General features: G+C 37.9%; 1 protein-coding gene across 4 annotated transcripts in view; it reads left to right on the forward strand.

Annotated features, from left to right (window-relative positions):
• si:dkey-49n23.1 (semaphorin-3D) overlaps positions 1-17,090 on the forward strand; it is a 62,440-nt gene that overhangs the window by 700 nt on the left and 44,650 nt on the right. The window lies entirely within an intron of this gene.

A 17,090-nucleotide genomic window follows, 5' to 3' on the forward strand; every position in this document is an offset into this window, starting at 1 on the left:
ATTAAGCATTTAATGCTTTAAATAACAAATCGTTATTTAGCAAGAATTAAACAAATGCACTCTTGAGACCTCTATCATTCCTGGTTTACTTTTGCTGCAGTGAACTGTTTGGGAAAAAAGCTAGAAACAGGGATGCAATACAAAGGTAAAATCATGATAATGATTAAAATGTTTGATGTAAAATTCAAGCTAACACATGTCTAGGTGTACAAAATTTTCCAAAAATGTCTTCTGGGATATTTTTTTCTTAAAAGATTAGTCATTATTTGGTTATCTGTCACACCTGACCCATCTGGCCCATCAAGGACCACAAGGCTTAAACATTTAAAGAAACCAGACGGAAAAGCTCTCTCATACTAACTCCCTTTATCTATTTGTTTAATTCTTGCTATTTTCCTGACCAATAATGCAGGAGTGTACTGTTAAAACTAATTTATAGTGCATGACTGACCTTAAGGACCACTGTTGTGTCTTTGAAAGTACATTCTCTGACAGAGCAGACTGTAAGGATAATTTATTTCCTTTGCCTTATTATCGTAGGATTAACATAGATTAGACCAGAGCTCTTGTCTCTTGAAGCAGAATGTCGCATGTTTCCAGGAGGGTTAACATTATTCTGATTAATACCGTTAAGTAATTTACCAGATATTGGACAATATATTACAGTGAATTTATCTCACAGGCAGCATGATGGGTAATGTTGCTGCCTATCAGCTCCATAGCCCCTGTTTTGAACCTGAGCTCGGTTACTTTCTGTGAGGAGTTTTAGCATGTTCTCATGCCCAGTATTCCCAGGATAAGCTCCAGATGCACTGCTGCCCTGACCAGGATAAAGCTACTGAAGATGAATGAATATAATCTCATACCATTTATCTTGACTCTTCAACAACTGTTTTTTACATCTTCGTAAGTACATAGGTGAAGAAGGCAAAGTGTCAGTGTTTTTGCTCACATGCACCTGATAAGGATGATGATGCATTTGGGGATTTAGAATGATTCAGTATATTACACTGCTCAAGTGTGGAAGTGCTATGTGATACTGCACTATGGACCAATTTTGTATACTTTTTCACAATTATTTTCAGGCTTCATACAGCTTACATCCTTGTTTCATTCAGGTTTTGACACTGATGATCCTGATCAGATAGCCAGACTTACTGGTGATTGGTAAAGTTTTGGTTTTGCTGGCAATTTCCTGCGCTCACCCTGCAGATGATTGGGTCATAGTCTACTGCAATTTGTGGTTTTCCTGCCCAAAGATATCAGATTCAAGTCACCAGCTAATTCTCAGATTTAGTAGGTGTCTTAGAGCATAGAAAAAAAAATTGGACTCTGGCTCTCCAGGACTGGAACTAGAGATGGGAGAAATGAAGTGTTTAATTGACACATTTGAATTCTTGTTTTTGGGAAGTGTTCCTTTTGGCAGCCTGGAGGATTTTCTCTGTAATGGCTAGAATTGAGATATAGGACCTTTTGTTTTTTTATTTGAACTTTGCTGATGAAACCCATCTGTATCCCCCGTACTAAGAACAGAATATTACGGTATAGCGAAACACGCAGTATCCAGTTGGCAGATGCTTTTTTCCAAAATGACTTACAATTAAGGCAGAATCCAGTCCTACTCAAGAGCTGAGCAGTTATAGAGCAACGACCCAACAATGGCTCCGTGGAGGTCTTGGGATTTGAACTTACAACCATCCAATCACTAGTACAGAACTTATTTTCATATTTAGTGTGCTCATTGATCTAAGACTGAGGATATCCTTAAGTATGGTTTGAAAATGTGAAGATTGGAAAAACCTAGTCTTTTTCCAGTCTTCAGCTGTCCAATTTGGGTGATCCTGTGCCCACTGTAGCCTCAGATTCCTGTTCTTGGCTGACAGGAGTAGAACTCAGTGTGGTTTTCTGCTGTTGAAGCCCATATGCTTGAGGGTTTGATCGGTTATGTGTTCTGAGATGGTTGTAAAGAGTGGTTCTTTGAGTTACTGTAGCCATCCTTGTCAGCTCAGACCAGTCTGGCCATTCTCCTCTGACCTCTCTCATCAACACGATGTTTCCATCCACAAAACTGCTGATCACTTGATGTTTTTTTGTTTTCTGTACCATTCTGCGTAAACTCTAGAGACTGTTATGTGTGAAAATCCCAGTAGATCAGCAGTTTCTGAAATACTCAGACCAGCCCATCCGGCACCAACAACCATGCTGCGGTCAAAGTCACTAAAATCATATTTTTCCCATTCTGATGTCTGATGGGAACATTAACATTAACATTGACCTGTATCTGCATGATGTTATGCATCGCGCCACTGCCACATGATAGACAATAGAACAAGTAAGTCAGGGGCAATGGCTGCCAAAAATAAAAGTTCACAGGAGTGAAGATAGAAAAAACAACAACAAAATAAAACAAGCATAGCGTGGTTAATTATATAAATTACATAATGAGTCTTGCTTGTTAGTTTGCACTCATATTTGCTTACAGAATTATTTATTATTTGTCTGTCTGCCTAATATCTGCCTAAAAGTTATGAAAATCAGGAATTACATTCAAATTGGCATGATGAATACATACACTACCACTCAAAAATTTGGAGATACCTAGCTTTCAATTATTTTAGAATAGTTATGAAAACGCTATGAAATAACCAATATGTAATTACGCAGTCTTAAGGAAGACTGTTAAACAAATCAAATCTGTTTTATATTTAACATTTTTAACAGTATTCCAGATGAAGATTTGCACATTTTTGGCATCTTCTAAACCAGCTTCAACCAGGCAGCCAAAATTTCTTGACGTTATAGGCCAAGCTTGTGTTGAATGCTTCTTTTTTTTTCTTGCTTCTAGTTCTAAATGAAAACTACTTGCTTGGGGAAACCATTTAATTTTAAGTTTAAACTACTTTTTAGATACATTTTAATTCAGAAAGCCTTTATCAAAATGTGAGTGAAAAATATATATATTCAGTTTAGTGTGCTGAAACTTTTGTGTGTAGCGTACAGTATATATTATGGAAAATGTTTATTGTCCTCAGATTGTTAGACAGGTAAACAGGAGATATGAGAGATATAAATATGTTGTGAAATTGTGCAGCATAAGTGTTACTGGAGCCGGGTCAGTCATTCCTATTGAATATGTGAAGTGACTAAGCTCTTTGGTATGTCATTCCTTCTTGAGCACAGAGCCCTTTGGCTGGTTAAATAAAGAACAAAATATGCCATTTGTCAGATGGATCCAATTTCCAGCTTGGTTCTGCTGAGCTCTCTCTCTTTTTTTTTTTTCATACTCTGTGGTTTTAGAGTCAGATGTCCCAAATGCAGGGCTGAATGGATGAGAGCTTTGGGCTGTCCTCTTACTCAAAGGTATTTAGCTGAGTTCAGGGCATCCCATTATGTTTATGGAGAACATTAAAGGGACTTCAGTTAAGTTTCATGAGTAAATCTTTTCGACTTTGACTCCCTAGCCATCTGATATCTTGACTACTCTTTGTACTCGCCACACGTCCCTGTCTTGTGGGGCGCCTCTGATTTAAGTTCAGATCTGGTTCTGCTTATATAACCATCTTTGGGGTTATTGGCTGTTTTTTTGCTCTTATCTTTAATGTCCAAAAAGGGTCACGGTGCTCTTTTACATGGGTTAAATTGATTGTCTCTAAATTGTTACAAAGTGAGAAACAATAGAAATATATACAAAGGGTATAAAAAGTTTACACACCGCTGTTAAAATGGCAGGTTTTTGTAATGTAAAAAAAATTAAACCAAGATAAATCATGTCAGAACTTTTTCCAGCCTCAGTGTGAAATTGCAACATACAAAAATTAAGTGAAAAACATCTGAAAGATTTTAGGGAAAAATAGGAAAAATAAAAGTTACATTAACTGGTTGTGTAAGTGTAGACACCCTTTTATAAATGGGGATGTGATTGTGTTCAGAATGAACCAATTACATTCAATCTCATTTTCAAAAGTAATTATCACACACCTTTCATTCATAAAATTATTCTGATTAACCCCAAATAAAGACCAGCTATTTCTGTAGGATTTTCTTGACCACTTCTTGGTTTCATCTGACTGGTGAAGCCATGGTTTGCAAAGAGCTTACAGTGCAAAAGATATCAGGGATATCAGATAGAGGGGAATAAAAGAATTTGCAAAACATTAGATGTACCATGGAACACCGTGAAGGCCATCATCAGCAAGTGGAGAAAATGGGGAACCACAGTGACATTAGAAAGAACAGGATGGCCCTCCAAAATTTACAAAAGGACAAGACAAAAATTTACCAGGAAGGCTGCCAATAGACCTACAGCAACATTAAAGGAGCTGCAGGAATATCTGACAAGTACTGATTACTCTCTGCATGTGACAACAATCTCTCGTATTCTTCACGTCACCCCAAACCATGTGGCAAATGTGTTATGGTCTGATGAAACCAATTCCAAAAGTTATAGTAATTCAATTCAATTCAATTCATTTTTATTTGTATAGCGCTTTTTTACAAAGGTCATTGTCTCAAAGCAGCTTTACACAAACAAATTAAAGTGAAGTGTGTGTGTGTGTGACGTCTCTGATGAGCAAGCAGGGCGACGGTGGCAAGGAAAAACTCCCTGAGATGGTGATAGGAAGAAACCTTGAGAGGAACCAGGCTCAACAGAGAACCCATCCTCATATGGGTTTACACTGTAGTGTGCGTGTGTGTGAGTACAATGTGTGTTGGTGTAGTCCATGGAAAACAGCTGAAGCGTCTTTGTGGCAGTATGAAGCATTGCCGGTGGACAGGTCCAGAGTGAAGGGGGGGAGGTCTGGATCACCGGCAGCTCAGGAGTGATGCTCATCTGGTCCAGAGCGTAGGGGGGTCTGGATCACCGGCAGCTCAGGAGTGTAGCTCGGCAAAAAGAGAAGGAAAGTGGTTAGGTACACTCACAGTCACCGTGTGGAGATAAAACTCAACATCCACGAGTCCCCCAGATCTACTCCTTTGTCTAAAACACTGGTCGCTAAATGCTAGGTTAAATAAATAAGTCTTCAACCTCGACTTAAACACTGAGACCGTGTCTGCTTCACGTACATTAACTGGGAGGCTATTCCATAATTTTGGGGCTTGGTAAGAGAAAGCTCTGCCCCCTGCCGTGGTTTTGGCAATGCGTGGTACTGATAGACAGCCTGCATCCTTAGAGCGAAGTAGGCGCGGCGGAACGTAAGGTACTAACATATCGCTTAAATACTGCGGAGCGAGACCGTTTAATGCTTTATAGGTTAGGAGTAATATTTTAAAATCGATGCGGAATCTTACTGGGAGCCAGTGTAATGTAGATAAGACTGGCGTGATATGCTCATACTTCCTAGTCCTAGTAAGGACCCTCGCTGCTGCGTTCTGAACTATCTGAAGCTTATTTATACATCTAGATGAACATCCAGATAGTAAAGCATTACAGTAATCTAATCTGGACGTGATAAATGCATGGACTAGTTTTTCAGCATCACTTAGCGAAAGTATATTTCTAATCTTAGCGATATTTCTGAGGTGCTAACCTGCTTACATTATCTACATGCGCCTCAAATGAGAGATTAGAGTCTATAATCACACCGAGATCTTTTACTGTTAGACTACTTGAAACAGAGAGACCATCTAAAGTAACAGTGTGATCTTTAAACTTACTTCTAGCGGCTTGTGGTCCCAGTACCAGAATTATGGAATTCCATAATTCCATAACACAAGGTATGTTTGGTGCAAAAAAAGAAAAAAAAACAAATATCCACAATAAAGCATGGTGGTGGCAGCATCATACTTTATGGCTGCTTTTCTTCAGCCAGAACTGGGGCTTTTTTTCAAGGTGGAGGGAATCATGAATATCTACAGATACCAGTCAATTTTAGTGCAAAACCTTCAGTTGTCTGCTAGTAAGCTGAAGATGAAAAGGAATTTCACCTTTCAGCACAACAGTGACCCAAAGCATACATCCAACTCAACAAAGGAATGGCTTAACCTAAAGAAGATCAATGTTTTTGAATGGCCTAACTAAAAATCTGTGGGGTGTCCTGAAGCGGGCTGTGCACAGGAGATGCCCTCACAATTTGATGGATCAAGAATGTTTTTGTAAGAAAGCGTGGGAAAAGATTTCCAAGTCATAAGTCATAATATTTCCAAGTGCCAAACAGATTGATTCTTACCCAAAATGATTAAATGCCTTGATAAAATTGCTTCAAAGTTTTAGTGTAGGGGTGTGCACACTTATGCAACCAGGTTATTGCACATTTTTTATTTTTCATTTTTTCCCCTAAAATGATTCTTATTGTTTTTCACTTTAATTTATAGGTTGCAATTTCATAATAAAGGTAGAAAAGGTTCTGACATTATTTATCTTGGTTTCATTTTAACAGGGGTAGACTTCTTGTGTAGACATTTTATATCCGTTGTAAATATTCTGAACATTTCAAATAGTTTTGAAATAGTAACTATTAGTAACTATAGTAAAATTTGTTCTGACCATTCTAATAGCTATAAGCAATAACAGACTCACAACACTAATAATCATATTTCCAGGATTTGGGGTGCATTGAATAAATTCAGTCATAATGTCCTTCTTGGACAGTTGAGGAAACTCCAGTTGGTGGTACTCCAGAATGATGCAACTGTCCAAGAGTTCATTGAACCTGGATAAAACCATAGCCATCTGTGGCAAGCATATCTGGCTTTCTGGGTGGGAAGAATTATCTTCTTCTCTCCCATGTTGATAAGGGCGACACTTGTCAGTTGTTGTGGTTACAGTTGTGGCGGCTTTACATGTGTCAGAGGAAGCATGTATCACTCTTCAGAATGGTAACAGTCGTGCAGTAGGGAAGGCCTAATCTGTCGGTGGGAATTGGCTAAGACTAAATTGGGAGAAAATTGAGTAAAAAACAGCCCTTGGTGGTTTTGTTATGATTCATTGATATGTTTAAAATATGTCCCCAGTGCATGAGGCCCAGTTAAATTCTGTGGTGTTTCCGCTAACAGCTGTAGTGTATTAGTTCTAATAATCATAATTTACCTGAGGGAATACATATCAAGCTGATGAGCTGACTTCTTTAAGTCAGGTATGTTTATGGCAGGTTGACTCCTAAATAAATCAGCCCCCTGGCTGTGTCACTTTAGGCGTAGCGCCTCAGATTCTGCTCTGTTTTATGTCAGTCGAGCCTGAGATTGGCAAAGCTGTTTCCATTGTAGACAAGGAAGAGGGTCATTGTCCGATTTGACAATGAGGGTCCAATGAGGGTCCAATGAGGGTCAACACAACAGATTTGTGTTGGGGTCAAGTTTCAGGATGTGGCTCTTGGAGATTGGTTTCTCTCGTACTGTTTATACTAAAGGTTGGGTTACCACGCAATGCTACATGATTCATAATGAGATATCACTTCAGCCTCTTGCACTATGGTGTGACTTGTGGGTCTGGCAGTGCAGGGGCTGTAAAGAATTTTCACAAGGAATTTTTATTGCTCTTTGGTTCTGCAGATTGTTCCAGGACAAACAGAGCAGGCGGGCATGTAACATCACATTGTCATGGCTGCTTTTATTGAGCAGGGGAGAATGTGAGGCACAGGGTCATAAGCATGCCTGGGTTCTGTCTGTTAACGAGAGGAGAGGTGTGAATTTCTTCTTTCAGCGATGTTCAATTCATCTTCATTTCCTGTGAACTGACTTGAATGACTTTGTACTTACCTACTTACGTCCTGGGTAATTGCATTTAAATTTCTTTTTCCTTAGAATGAGGACCCTTCCTTAGAGTGTTGGACATGGGGTGGTAAAAGCATGGGCAAGTACACATGAAGGGTTGGCACCATCTATTTATATATAAGATCAAGTTGCATTTACAGAATAACCGATTTGTTCCTTGGTGTAAAAGAAATGGTGACATAATTATATTTTGGCTTCCTAATTGCTCTATAGGTTTTAATAATCAAGAGATTTGGTCAAAATATCTACCACAGGTATAAAGACCATTTATATCAAATTTGAACAGTATTCATGATGAAGGACACATTTCTTTCCACATTCTTGGCATCTTCTCAACCAGCTTCATGAGGAAGCTTCACCAAGAGGCTTTTTCAAAAGTTTTTCTAAAGCCCAAGCTCCTCACTGGTTTTTAATTTCTAAATGGAAAGTACTTGTAGGTGGAAACAATTTAATTTTAATTTTAAGTAAAAGCTACATGTTTTAAGTAAAAACTGATTAAAAATACTTAAAAGTCAGCAATAGGTGTATACATTAACTTCACTGTCTTAGAAACAAATTTCAACCATAAGCCTTTATCAAAATGTCTTTAAGACAAGATCATGAAAAATATACAGTATATTCAGTCTAGTTTCCAGATTTGTGACTGTAACATTTGTGTTCACTCAGTTTATTTTTAATCGTGTTTAAGCAATGAGGCACTTTGCAAGGCAATATGAGTTCAGCTGTGCCGTCCATAAGAATGAAATTGCCCTTGTCCATTTTATTTCCTAGAATATCCACTCCTTTTATCCAATAAGTCACGGGACAGAAATCTGTTTCTAATTAGTCGTGGAACAGCATGAAAAAAAATCATCCCGTTGTAACCTTATAACTCAAAGTCAGTATAGCTTAATATGGCTAAATCAGGGTATCTGTACTGTATATACCTACTGTATAAGTTGCTGTTTTATTGGTTATACTGATTAAATAATTACAATTTTGTAAAGTGGTATGTTACACTTTTATATATAATACCTACTAGACTAGGAAATCTGCTAGAATACGTGTTAAGAAGATTAGCCTTAATCTTCAGCAGTTTATAAAGATGAAGCCAAAATAAATTTTTTATCTTGCTGACTGTCAGTGTATAACTATGTAATATTTCCTAATCATGATATTTTGTTTACTCTCTCAGCTCTATTTCTCAGTTGTATTTCACATTGCTGTTCACACAAACTGCATGCAACAGTGATATGAATCAGAGCCCATGAGTCAATTATTTCGCTTTATCAAACACCCACCCAGAGATTTTTCCTTTTCAGGGTGCTCATAGTCAGGGTGTTGGTCCATAATCATTCTGTTTGCAGGCCCCAGACTGCGGAAGCTATTAACTACAGTCTGTGGGAAACAAAGCCAGCATTGGAAGGTGAAATAACTATGTGCAGAACCATTGTGAAGGGGCTATTGTAGTTATTATGGGTTAGTTGTCTCCAAAGTATTTTTTGTTCCTTCCTCGCCTGCTGTTTCCTGTGTGTGGAGGAGTGGACGAAGGATAGAAAAAGAGAAAGAGAGACAGAGGAGGGCACAGACCACCCAAAAAGAATGTCACCAGTGTCCTGATCTCTTACACATCATCTGTCGTACCCTGCTTTGAAAATGTGAATGTGGAAAATTTTGAATGGGTCATTTAAAATTCCTTTTCCCACAGAAAGAATGATTTTTTGTTTCCATTTTTGTTTAAACTTGGCAAAGTATATGGAATTAATCATTGGCCTGATGGACATCTACACTAATTAATACTAGGCATGAAGTTTCTAGAAGTAAATAAACTCATCCATCATTTTGCCTGACAGCTGAATTACGCTCAATTTGTTGTAACTAAAGCTGTTGCAGGCAATTCCTATGTTGCAGATGTGACAAGAACTCACCTGCATAAGCTTTACACATGTGCTCGTGTAATCTTTCAGGGATGCTGACCAATGCATAGGAATAGTCAAGATTTAATTTAATGCACATATTACAAAATTTTTATATGTTTATTACACCTCACCTAATATAAGCAATATTTTATGATGAATATTTTATGACTTTATCGCACAGACTTGCCGATTTGAGAGTCTCACACCGAACTATACTGTACACCGTATTGTTATACCTGTATAAAATAGGAATTTAGAATCCCAAAACGAAAAGCATGACTTAACTCATTTTCTTGAGTAATGTGACATTTCAGAGTGAATCTTCTCAGCAGGATGAAACATAAAATATTACAGATTTACTTAGTTAATATTATTTTTCCAGTGCATGCTTGGAGGCATAGTTAAAAAAAAAAAAAAAGGAGATATTTAGAGGTAGCTGAAAGTCATTGCATTTAATAATAATAAAAAAAACATTGATGTCTTTTATGTGATGAAAAAAAAATTTTTTGTTTTTGTTTTCATTTCTTTAAATGTGCTTACAGCTTTATTTTTTCCAGGTGAGGCTTACATTTGTGTCGATTTGGCATAGATATACAGAAAAGAAGATACAGAATTGACTGTATTGAGTTTACATATAGATTTAAGTTGAGGATAGTTTGAAAAGAATGTGTTAACAAACTGCCAACATGTCTCTCACACTCAGGATTAAGATTGGTGTGTTAGAACGCATACAAGGTGAGAAAGTGCAAGTCAGCGTTGAAAGTTATTCTTTGTTGCTGGGAGGTGTGGGAATGAATGCCTGACTTTGATTAGTTCTCTCTGTTTTACTTACGGTGAGTGATGATAGAACGAACGCATTCTTTCATTTGCTCTGGAGAAGTAGATGAGGCAATTTCATATTTGTCAGAAATGTAGATAGCTCTTTCTGTCATCTGAACCAAATGTAAACAGATACCCTGTTTATTTTTTACATTTGGCATCAACTCTGATGCTTTAGACTCAAATTGAAATAATTATTAAATGTACCAGTTGCCATGTCTTTTAACAAACATAGTGCTGTTTCACAAGACTTTTGAAGGAAGCCATTGTTAAAAGTGTATTTATGTGCTCTCCAGAGTGCTCGTACATGTAAAAACACACAAACAAAAGAAAGGGTGGATGATGTTTAGATTATGATCCTTAGTAGATATAGTGAAGTTCTCACATGCAGAGAAATGTCTTCTTTGTTTAATTCATAACTATATAAACTATGACATTGAAATTTGGTTTTTATCTCTAATATAAAATTTTATGCAGTATGAACTGTGTTCATATGTAGTCACTAGACACTTTAGTTACAAAAATTAGTTACACTTTATCTGACTGTCCTTCCTATGAGGGTTTTTACAACTGCAGATCTGAACAGGTGGCCTCTTTATGCTGCCAGCTGTAGCGCCAGTTAAACATATTGGCCATTTGTAATAAAACGGCACTTATTTCGTCACCCTCAGTTTGCGTGTTTTGGTCCATGAGTTGGCAAGACAGCAACGTCTTTCCTGGCAAGCACCTCAATAGACTATTGTATTGCTCCTCTATTATCTTAATTAATTGCCCTTTATCTTCATCAAGTCAACAATAACAGAGCTTTACCCAGCAGTGCACTTCCTTCCCAGCGTGCATCTGAGCAAACGTGCTGGCTGGTGCCAACCTCGGGATGACTGGTTGGAAGTGAGTCCATGTGGGGCAGACCGAGGCAGGTTTCCGCTATACACACAACCAGTTGTAGATCTGAAGGACAGCAACAGACACGATGGTGAGATGCTGTAGTAGTGGTCGCCAAAAATTATACCACATTGTGATTCAGAGAGATCCAAGACATTATTTCCTCTGCAAAAAAAAATCTTATTGATGATGTAATGCGGAAATACGCTTGACGTAAAAACCAGGCTATTTTTGTTTCCCATTGTTCTCGGTTTCGAGTGGCTCTGCTGTTAGGAGTGGATTGCGCAGCTGTTAGTTCTTAGAGTACATTAATTCCAGGTTGTAATGGAGTGGCACTTGTTACTTTTTAGTTCCACTGACCTTCTCTGGGATTTCTTTAATATAGGATGATGATGTTTGCTTGCCGTTTCAGGATGGCTAAGTTCAAGGTTCCTGAGGCTGTGATTACAGTGTTTGGACTCGAACAAAAACAGAAACAATCTCCCTGATAACCAAATGAGTGTCAAGGCTTTTGATAAGCTACGTGAACGTGTAGCCTTTAGTTGCAAACTTTTGCCACAAAATCTAAAGCCACTTATCTGGAGCACAGGGATCTGATTCTATTAAGTGATCATTCTAGCATCGCTGCCTCTGAGAGCTTTTTTGGACTATCATTGTATAGTGAAATGCCAGCCCTGTCCCAGGGCTTCCTTGCAAAGATGATTTATCATAATAAATAGAGACTAAATAAATTAAAATGTCCTTAAACATGTGTGTACCATTTATTATATGGCACATATGCTATCATGATAATTGATTGTTGTCATGACCTTCTCTTTTTGGACCCAAGTGAAATGCTATTGCTTAGATGAAATCATCGATTCCTTTTCAGACAGTAGTAATGGAAGGGCGGAGGAAAGGAGGGTGTGCTACACCTGGCGCAAAGACAGAGATAGCGCCCCTTTGGACTGGATGGGAGTGCCACGATGACCCCTTAAGTCTCCAGGGAACCTTGCCTCCCAGTGCAGAGCTCTCACTGTGTTTTCTCTCACTCTATAACAACCAGCACTGGAATTTCTCAGGCCAAAAGGGCCAAGATAAATCAGCTGGAGATTATGGGGAAGTATGCATCGGACAGGCTCATGAGCAGAGATAAAAACCTATTGTCGGGCGCTTGCTTTTCGTCTCTGATTTACTTCCCTTCTTGTATCATCCTGCAGGACTTCGCTCATGAGTTTGCAACGTGGTGAGGGGCAAAAAAGGCAAACTGATATTACCAAAGGATTATGCCTGTCTGTTTTATCCTTGTAATTTTCTGTTCCTCAAATTGTTTATTTTGGGATTACATGTCTTTGTGTAAATCATTTGCATCATGCTAGCATCATGTTGTCATGTTGATGACCTCAAGTAGCATCAGGGAGTTGGCCGTAATGTAGCAACGGTTAGCTTCCATCTCTCCTGACAAGACTCAGCAAATTGCTCTCTGAAACCTCGGCCAAGGAAGCCACAGTAACTCTAATTGCTTCCTTGCTTTTCTATATGTCCTCTTGTACATGACATCCTGTATATAAACTGAGCTGAAATATTTTACAAGCTCTCCTACCAAGCAGCATATACTGATGAGGCCATAACAGCCCCTGCAATTGTGGTCAGTCTTGGCTATATGTAAATGTCCCCACCAATGCCTTAGGGACCTGTTTAGAGATAAATGGAGTTCTCTGGAAGTAGTTTGCTTAATTGTGGCAAAAGAACTTGTCTTATAATTATGCTTCTCTAGCCCAACAGGCATTTCTATTAAAATGAAATGTGCTAATACGGGCACTATATATTACAATTAGCCCTATGTGTACATGCGTACAGAGAAAACTCCTTAAAGAAAAGTTGTATCTTAGTGTTGTCTTGCGCCACGTAAAGAAGTGTCAGAATAGGGCTCTGAGAGACAGGAAAGTGGATATTGACACTGTATTAAACAAACTGGCTCCAGTGTCAGTCTGAATTAGTGTGGGCTGATCTACTGTTTGAACGTCAGACGGACATCTTGAGCTTCCGCTATGGGGAATTATGAATGTGTGTTTTATGGGTGGTGTGACATCCAAACAGAAATGAGGTCACTTAGACCACCAGTGATGAAATCTCACCCTATGTCATCTGTTAAGCACCAATACATTTATGTTGTCAGTACTTGGAGACTTGATGACAAGCCTAAAGCAACAATTCAGAAAAACTTGATTAAAATATATAAAAAAAAAACAAAAAACAAAGTAAATGATCTAATGGCCAAGACTGTCCAATTTTTGCTCAGAAAGAATGTTATTGGTGTATCTTTTCAGTATTTGCAGATTTATTGTGATACGATTTTAAATATAATATAAACTGTGTTTTATATGTACAATGGGGTTAATTTATCAATGTTTTAGTAAAGTTGTGTGTAAGTGTTTTCCTAGACCCGACCGAACTAAAAATTCCCACCAGATTTACAAAGGTTTCAGTAGCACTGATTTATTTTTTCGTACTCACAAGCGTATGTTGATGAATGTTAATCACCTGTAAATTTCCAAGTGCTTAGCTCAGCTGATTTGCTTTTTAGTGATGCCCTATAAAAAAGGCAAACCTCACAAAGAAATGAAAATGACAAAATAATGACTAAATGGTTAAAGAGTGGCTATCATTTAATGTTTACATTAGTGAGTCTTCTTATACCGTACGTAAATTTACACCAACTCCGCAGCTCTTGCAGGATACGAACATTTTCCAAACCAGCTCCTGTGAAAGTGTTGTGAATAAATTTGTTAGCTGGTAAATGAGGCCCAATGTTTCTACAGTACACTTCACCTTTTTAAGCACTATATTTAGGTCATCTGCTTTGACAGCTCTACTGTTTATTGTTCGGATGGTGTTGTGTATAAACTAATTCCCTTTGATAACACAGTGCTGAGTCCATTTGATATGGATTTTGGCAAGGCCACACTTTTATTATTTATCGTCCCATTGAAGCTAATTGGTTTGATGTGCAGCGGGCGTTGTGTCTTCTTTAGTCAAAGCAGACTAAACAACCAAAGAAACACATTGTGTCCTGAAAAGCTTCCTTTCACTTGTAAGACACCCCACAGGGAAAGGCAAGAGCAGAGCCAATATTTATCAAGCAGCTTAAAGCCTGATCTAGAATCAACTTCCTTTTCTGCATCCACAGACAAAACAGATCCTAGATGGACATTTTTACACCAAAGAGTTTTATTCATCTGTTTGCCTGCTGTCTAAGCAAAGTAAAGTCTTAGGCCACATTTCTGTAAACCTCTGAAAGGAGATCTCCCATTTGGATCTTCTCCAAGCATCTAATTGGCAAACTGTCATGATCTTTATTAGTGTGGCCATTTTGTGTTTTGAACACAAATCATGTCATTCAAAACACATTGTGGTGTCTCTCTCAGGCTAAAACAAAAACACAAGTTCAGGACATGCCGAATTGTGTTTGTTCACTCACAAACCCAAACTAGGTTTGTTTACCTGGAAGAATTCTGCACATTGTGCTCCTTGGCCTTACTGTTACCTTGCAATCCGTTTTAACAGTACATTTGGTTAGGTAGAACTCCAACATATTGTTGCGCCGTCTGTGTCATGCACAGACAGTTCTTTGCATACCTTAAAGGATGCATTATTCTAATCCTTGCTATTCATTTTATTTGTTGACTCTGAAGTCTCTTCATTCCAATTCTCACATCAACCACCAGTTTAAAATCAACTACAGTCCACAGTGTCTGTTTATTTTAATGCAGTCAGTAGAAATCAGCCTCAAACCTCCATCTTCTGCAGTAGGTGGACCGTCAACCCCCCAAATAGGTGCATGTAAATTTGACAGATTACTCATCTCTGTGACTTTTTTCCCGGTTGCTGCTGTTTTAGGATTCCCAGATCGCACCAAGAGTGCTTTCCTATGGACAGCAGCAGGGGTACGGGTGAGAGGGTGACAGTGAAAGACAAGGTCATTCTTTCCTTCTAAGGCTTTGCTGTGTCACGAGACGTAATCGTCATTCAGGGAGGTTGTATGGGTGCCTCGGGTGCCTCGGAATACCAAATGAATCACTATGAATGTCTTCCATCAAATTTAGGAAAGTGCTGAAATTGTTTCATGTTGTGAACACTTAGTGGCTTGTGTAAAGCAAGTATGATTCTTGGGTTGCATTGGGGATTAAGAGTGAGATTGAGCAGACATGTGAGAACTGTCAGGCAGCCAATTTGCGAATCTACACTGACACTGTGCATAGATCTATGCTTGATGACTTATGAGGCAAGAGTGTATCATACAGAAATGGGAGGTTTTGGCCCAAATGGTCTTTATGAACCTTGGCAATTGCAACACAAACTGTGTTGGTGGTGTCTGGGTAACATATTTCCATCACCCATATTCTTGAATATGAATGTTTAAGATTAATCTCACTAGAAATCATCTGGACTTTGTTGTTGTCATCACTTATTTATAAGAATGAGACTGACTGATTATTGCATGACCGCTGCAATATATGTACAGTGGAAAACTAACACACTGCTGAGCCGTACTGTTGATACACAAGATTTATACAGTTTTGTTTGTATATGTGCCAAGCTGTAAAGTGCTTGCCAAAGATTTGAAGATGTGACTTTAATTTCCATTTCTGATCTGGAATACAGTATGAAGTAATAGTCTGTTTGCTTGAAATAGTTTGTTCGTTGATGTTTGTTAATGTATGTCATTCAGTATTATTAGAAATATATTACATACAATTTGCTCTTTATTATGTAAGGAATAAAACATGACAGGGTGTGATCTTAGAGAATAATCAACAACAGGGTAATGTGATGTGGCCCAACTGTGAGCACCACACAGAAGTTGATTCATGTCATGACAGTACATTACAAAGATTTTATTTCACTTCCATTATAGCAGTTTGCCAATTCTAATGATTTTTTTTCATTTATTAAAAAAGTCAGTTCTATTTTTTAGCCATTTATAGTTACATTTAATGTGGAACATTCGTGAAACAAGTTAGTTCCTGTTATTGCTTACAACAGAGTAGCTATAAACATTCATTTCTATAGGACACCAAATGCAGTTTATGTTACCAAGAAACAGTAAAGCACAAATTCCTTTATTCTGAAGACTTGTTGGAACTTCTTTACCTCTGACTGTTCCAAAGCACTGACTCTGCAGTCTCCTTCCAAAATGTTAAATAAACATCTCTTCACAGACAAATGTACCTTATCAACAATTACAAGTTCTTTAATCTGTTGATGTGGAGCATCTGCCATACAAGTCCCTGGTACATTGTTACTATAGAAACGATAATGTACAGTGTTAAAATAAGCTTATAATTATAAATCTTGCAGCCGGAACTACTATCTGAGCTGTGCTGTCATACAAAATTAATCAACACCTTCTGATCAATCAGAATCAACAATTCAGAAGCACCATGGCAGCAATATAGTAAAAAACTGTATGGTCATTAATGTAACTCATTTGTCAGATTATTAAGAGAAGGAAAAAAAAATTAGACTTCCAGGGAAAGTTCTTGAATATGGTCTGGTATGTAAATGATTGTACAGTTTATAGGGCAACTATTTCTTTAAACAAACCCTCAAAAGCTGCAGTAAACTTATCCCTACAGGGGTTTTGGGAAGATATGTGGCATATGGCAAACGATTATTAGTTATTTTAATTGACCATTTAGTTAGATATTGATATTGTATATTATTGGCTATATACAGATTTTGTACTTTGTGAACTCTAACTGGTGAACACACATCTTCAGAATTGTTCATCGTGTTGAT

Source organism: Pangasianodon hypophthalmus, chromosome 20 (assembly GCF_027358585.1).
Source record: "Pangasianodon hypophthalmus isolate fPanHyp1 chromosome 20, fPanHyp1.pri, whole genome shotgun sequence".
NCBI lineage: Eukaryota > Metazoa > Chordata > Actinopteri > Siluriformes > Pangasiidae > Pangasianodon > Pangasianodon hypophthalmus.